The following is a 7,371-nucleotide window of genomic DNA, read 5'->3' on the forward strand; positions in this document are numbered from 1 at the left end:
TAAATACGTATCTTAACTTATCATACGATTCATTTGAAAAATAATATATGTTTAAACTATTTGAGTTGTCTTTCATGGTTTTGACCATGACTTCCGATATACTTTAAGCAAAATTTAATGAACCTTTCATTATTTGATATTTATATTGCTTTTCAATTTGTTTATCGTTATCAGATTCTTCTTTTCGTTTTTTTTTATAGGAACTAATTTTCGGGATATTTTTTATTAGATAGATTTTTTTAGCAACTGCAAAAAAAATAACTCAAAATGTTAATCAGAATGTGTCTCTGTTAAAGTTGATAACTGGGATTACATCCTACTTTAAAGCATCATTTCAAACGTTATCTTCTTCTGCAGTTAATCTAATAATTTACAATCTCCGATTCCTAACAGGGAAAACGTACGTCAACGGGAAGTGTATTTTAAAAGAAATAATACAATTCTTGTACAACTTTAAATTTGATAGTTGACACACACATTTGTTTCAAATGAAAGTCAACGAACACTAAAAAAAGGAATATTGTAATTGATAATAATGTATGTAAATAAATGTGTACATCAATTCGTTATAAAGAGTGTCATTTGGAAGGCGTACTTGATTAGCAACTGATGACTTATAATCTGCATATAAACATTGACCACTGTGGATAGTAAACTATAAATTTATAGTACACAGTAATTAGCTAAACATATCCTGTACCCAAGTATCTCTGATTAAAAGTGAATGAGAATGCCAATTTACATAGTTTTTACAGTTTTAAGATAACTATAATGTCACTTTAGTCTTTACAGGATGTTTTTTTACATTTACTTATCCAATGAGAAGTAGATTCTAAAGCTATCACATATATTTATTGATTTAGCGGAAGTTTTTATTTTCCATTTTCCAATTTGTCTTGGTTTGGATGTATATATAAAAAAGTGACAACTATGCGACAGATCCATGGGCAGGATCACCAGTGAAGGTGTTACACGACTTAAAACGCATTTTATTTTCAAAATTATATACTTGTATATGGGATTGACTGGCTAGTCTCGAATACGGGTTCCATTATTTCGTTGTACCCCCTGATCGAATGACTTTAAGACTGTATTGGCTTCTACGTCGTAGGTACTATAACTTGAGGCTTAATTCAAATTGTTTTCATTTCTCGAATATTTTATATGGTTACAAACATTTTCTGTTAAGATTTATTATTTATGATTTGGATCAGTATTATTTAAATGTATTAAGAACTTTAAGTTGAGGAAATGTTACCAAAACTAATGATGTACTAATGACAATAACTTGGATTGAATATAGCTCTTTTTTATTAACAAATAGTCCTCTAAAAAAATTTAAAAAAAATACCTTGGAGTGAATGTAGTAGTTGAATGTTAAAAGAGACAAAAATAGTATACACAAACCTATGTAATTTGCAATTTTTAATTGTAGAAAAACATCTGTAGGAAATTCTATAATAAAACGTTTAAGCTGAGATTGAATGACGACAATCTGTTATCATGCTGTGGAGTATTGTTGGAACTTTTTTCTCACAAAATTCTACAAACAAATTACTAAAATACATAAATTCAATTCCAACTTTAAAAAATGATTTCCAAAAATGTCAGCACAACCAATATATGCTATTTTTAATATTTTAACAGAAATCTAAACACATATCATATTTTTCAGAACTTATAAAGGTAGCAGTTTAATTAACACATATTTAAAATAATTGAATGGAATGATCGCATAAGACAAACATATTTTAATAGTTGAGTGTGTTAGCGGTTTACCATGTAAATGTAAATTGGATTGTCATTTTCAATAACAATATTAAATGTGTGCTGCAATTTACATATTGCCAACCAGTATTAATGGTGTCGTAAAAGATTACACAATCAACGAAGAGCAATTGCCTTTGTAAAATTGAAAATGGAAATGGGGAATGTGTCAAAGAGACAACAACCCGACCAAATAAAAAAACAACAGCAGAAAGTCACCAACAGGTCTTCAATGTAGCGAGAAATTCCCGCACCCGGAGGCGTCCGTCAGCTGGCCCCTAAACAAATATATACTAGATCAGTGATACTGAACGCCATACTAATTTCCAAATTGTACACAAGAAACTAAAATTTAAATAATACAAGACTAACAAAGGCCAGAGGCTCCTGACTTGGGACAGGCGCAAACATGCGGCGGGGTTAAACATGTTTGTGAAATCTCAACCCTCCCCCTATACCTCTAACCAATGTAGAAAAGTAAAAGCATAACAATACGCACATTAAAATTCAGTTCAAGAGAAGTCCGAGTCTGATGTCAGAAGATGTAACCAAAGAAAATAAACAAAATGACAATAATACATAAATAACAACAGACTACTAGCAGTTAACTGACATGCCAGCTCCAGACTTCCATTAAACTGACTGAAAGATTATGATTTCATCATATGAACATCAGGCACAATCCTCCCCGTCAGGGGTTTAGTATCATACCATCATAACATATATGAGAAGAACATAACCCGTTGTAGACTAGTTAACATCTTGTTTATTGAAATGTCATAACCAATCATAATTTAATCTATATAATGTATTGTTAGATTGATAATTCTAATAAAACTGCGCTATTATTAGAATTATATGTTATTCTATAATGCTTTTTTTGTACATGTTTGTTTGTTTTGAAATTGTATTACGGTGATGACGGCTGTAACAATATATCGACTATTTTACTGATTATGTCTGGTTTGCTCATGCATAGTTGTAAAAGAATGGAATCTCATGCGACTTTCATACAAGTTAGAGATTCAGCGCTATAAAACAAAGTTCATCCACAATTTTCTACATTTGATAATGCCTGTACCAAGTCAGAAATATGACTGTCGTTGGCCATTTGTTTGATGTGTTTTATCATTTGATTTGCCATTTGATTAGGGACTTTCCGTTTTGAATTTTCCTCTGAGTTCAGTTCTATGTGATTTTACTATATACTACTAGAATAATGATAAATATTCAAACTCTGTACGGATGTGATAACCATAAACAAGAACGTTCGTAATCGAAGGTCGGAAAGCATAATATGTAGCATATTCGAAAGGATTGATATCAAACAGTTGACGGTTGCAGTTCTGTATATATATAAACTATGCAACTTCTGGAATAGAAAGATCACTTGCACTAATATTTTTTGCAGAGGTCAATAAATAAAGGCAACAGTAGTATACCGCTGTTCAAAACTCATAAATCCTGGACAAAAAACAAAATCGGAGTAACAAACCGAAACCGAGGGAAACGCATTAAATATAAGAGGAGAACAACGACACAACATCGAAACGCAACACACACAGAAACGGACCAAGCATCAGACAAAACACCACGAGAATAACAAATATAACATGAAAACCAAATACATGAATTTGGGATAGACAAGTACCGTGCCACGTCTTATCTCAATATCTCAAAAATAAGAGAAAACACAAACGACTCAACGTTAAAATGCAACACACACAGAAACGAACAATAATTTAGCAATGTCCATCTTCCTGAATTGGTACAGGACACTTTTAAAGGGGAATACACGTAATTTTGTGATTCTCATCCCTATTTTTTTTTAAATTTCCCTGATAATTTGAGTTGTGACCACTATCCAACTGCATTCATACTGGTAAACTCCAGTTTTGTCTGTACGAGATCACATATTTTGTAGCCATTATCTTCACACAACAACATATCTATAAATATTAAATACCTACCTAAAAGAGGTGAGGATTGTGAATCAGCAATACAGTGAAACCTGATTAAACCGAACCCTGAATAATCCGGAATCCTGTCTGATCCAAACTTGTTTTGAGGACCAATCATACCACATTTGATGCATTATGAACCTGATGAAACCGAATACCTGCAAAAATCGCAAGTCCCGAAAGGTTACGGTTTAATGAGGTATTACTGTATTTAAAAAGTGTCCAACTGAGGGAGTTGCAACATTAGTTTTAGTAATATTTCATAACTTGACATGACGATTACACAATAAACTCAGTACTACATAGTATGACATAACCGAAGAACAAACTGAAGTATACATAGTATGGCACCTAAAAGTAAAAGCATCAAGTTGCCCTTCTAAAAAATTCTGAGCACAAAATTTACCATAAAAGGGATCAACATAGTTCACAAAAGCGCATATGATTTCCTCCAGAATTATTTTTTTTTTAAGATAAATTTCATTTTTAAATGATAAATTATGACAAGTATTTGAAGTTTAATTTGCTCTTATTTCCGAGTACTCTGTGAAATTTTGTCAGTCAAAAAAGTGATGATAAATAAAAAGCAACTCTTCGATAAAGTGTATGCCGTATATATAACATTACATTAACTAGGAATTTGAACTAAACATTTTTCAAATTGTGTGTTTTAGTACTAAACATTTCAAAGAATGAAATAAAATAGTTGAACGGTTGAATAAGGCATATGATTTATTATAAGTGAGTTTGAAAGTACTTTTTCATGTAAAATTTAATCTGAAATGCCATTTTCTTAACAGTATTAAATGTGCGCTGCATTTAGAACTTGGCCAACCAGTATAATTTAGTGTCGTTAAAGTCATTTAGATTATACTATAAACAAATAGTAATTTAATTTGGAGACTCACTGTCAATGTGTGCATTGACAAGGAATACACGATCATTATTACATTTAAGTTATGTAATATTAGAATGTAAATTCAAATCCCTTTTTTAATATGTTTTCTTTACTATAAGAAAATGTTTATAGAAGGTTATTTCACAACCCGCCTACGATAACAAGGCCATTATGTTTTTCGGTCTGTGCGTGCGTCCTTTCGTCCCTATTACATTAAGTTGAGGTATACGGTAATAAACAATGTTGTTGTTGTAGTCATTCAAATAACATGCTGGAGTGTAATAGAGACATGGTGTTTCATAAGTATATATAACGTTTAGATATATTTTAAGTCTTGTCGAGCAACATATAAAAGTTCCAGACCATATGAGTATTTGGACCGTACGCGTACGGTCCGGACCGTATGAGTATGCCCGTATGGTACAGTACGAGCTGACCATGTTATTGAATCATATGGGTTATATTCAAACAAACATGTATCCCCATCTTTTTTTAGTTATACAAATTGTTATTATTAGAGGTCGGTCATTTACAAACGTATCAGCCGTATCGTATACGTTGACGTATCCGCATCTGCAGATATATCAAAAAATATTATGTGATCCCGAGCTTCTTAATAAGACCATACTTCATTTAAAAAAAACTAATTGGAGTCTTTTCGAAACAATCAAACATACACTTTCAATCTTTGTGATAGGGGTGTTTCGTAAAAAAAATAAGGGGTTCTATCAACTGCTTCTACATGCCCTTAAAAAGGATCAAATGTAGGGCAGGTACACGAATATCGTACACAATCCTTTAATACTCTTGTTAAAAAATATTTCAAGATCTTATATGAATAAACACCCAAAAAAATCAAATGTACTACTTATATACATGTAAGGAACTTTGAATATTGCTCATTTGAGATTTTATCATTAAAGGTAATAGAAAGTACTGAGTATCACTCTATTTGTCAATTAACAATTTGGTTCTACGTGAGCACAAATTCATACACAAAAAACAAACGAATTAACCGTATTCACTCCTATCATGCCTGTAAACTGTTCCAACTATCCGGAATATCTTTAAAAGTAGGGTTACATATTCCACAAAAACTCGATATTTCCTTATTGTTTTGAAAATTTCTGCATTAGAAATTAATCAGTCGCCCATTTGCATATTATTGAAAATACATAAAATTAAAGCTCGGGATCATATACTGTGGTTTGGTATATCTGCAGATGCGGATACGCCAACATATATCATACGGTTGATACGTCTTTAAATGACCGACCTCTATTACAATAACTAGTAGATGGATAAAATGAACAAACGAACAAATATTGAATTAAATATTTGTTTAATTGTATATCTGAATCCTATTTTGGTACTCTCGCCCAAGGTGACACTTGCTACAACAAGTAACGTAATATTTTGTACGTTTACATGTTTTACACTTTTTATATTAATCGGAGAGTTAAAATATGTTGAACTGCATGTTAAATGCATTTGTATCTAATAAACTTGTCCAACTTCTTAATATAAAACAGACCGTACGCGCACGGTGAAAACAATAATTATTTCTTTAAGTTGTAGAGATGCTTTAACGAGGTATGTTATTTTTTTTTAATAAAGCAAGTTAGCAAGCAGAGGGTACAGATTGTTCCCGAAACTAAAAAAAAACAAAAAGAACACGTCGTCCGAACTTAATATTATTTTGTCAATATAAAACTGGAATATCTTTTATTATGTTAGTTTCAGTAAACTTTTGCTTGACAAGTGATTTATGACAATGTGTACAGTATCCAGTACAGTTAGGGAAGATACAGTTAGTAGATATAGGAAGATATGGTGTGAGTGTCAATGAGACAACTCTCCATCCAAGTAACAATTTAAAAAGTAACCATTATAGGTTAAAGTACGACCTTCAACACGGAGCCTTGGCTCACACCGAACAACAAGCTATAAAGGGCCCCAAAATTACTAGTGTAAAACCATTAAAACGGGAAAACCAACGGTCTAATCTATATAAACAAAACGAGAAACGAGAAACACGTATATATTACATAAACAAACGACAACTACTGTACATCAGATTCCTGACTTAGGACAGGTGCAAACATTTGCAGCGGGATTAAACGTTTTAATGGATCCAAACCTTCTCCCTTTTTCTGAAACAATAACATACATCACAACATAGAAAAACACACGATAAAATATCAATTGGCAGACTTAACTCAATCACAAAACGTATGCATGTTTGTCGACATTCAAGAGCCATAAAACCTTTCCTTCATTTATCAGAATTTCATCCTTATAAATATCGTGGGAGTATATTTGCGATTCCAAAATATAATCACCACCTGATTCCTTTATCAAGCAGTTAATATAATGTGATTTTCTAACAAAATCGATATTGTCCATTATCTGACTTACATACAGTAAAACATATTACTTACTGCAAACATTTGTTGTAATGTATCTTTTTATAGCATTAAAGTTGGATATTCTTTTCTATATTTAGGTATAACTTACGATTCCCAATAGAATGACATAATTTAACACAACAAACCTTTCGTAATGTATCTCAGTATATTGCACTGACTCATGCAAGTGGGATCATAGACTACAACTGCATGGTATTTTGCGCGTTGAATACACATTTTTGGTTGGAATAGATGTTATTAACAAACAAACAAACAAATCTGCATTTTCAAATTTATTACGATCTGGCAGATTTTTGTTTGATCGCAACCTAATAAT

Source organism: Mytilus trossulus, chromosome 3, assembly GCF_036588685.1.
Source record: "Mytilus trossulus isolate FHL-02 chromosome 3, PNRI_Mtr1.1.1.hap1, whole genome shotgun sequence".
NCBI classification, from domain to species: Eukaryota; Metazoa; Mollusca; class Bivalvia; order Mytilida; family Mytilidae; genus Mytilus; species Mytilus trossulus.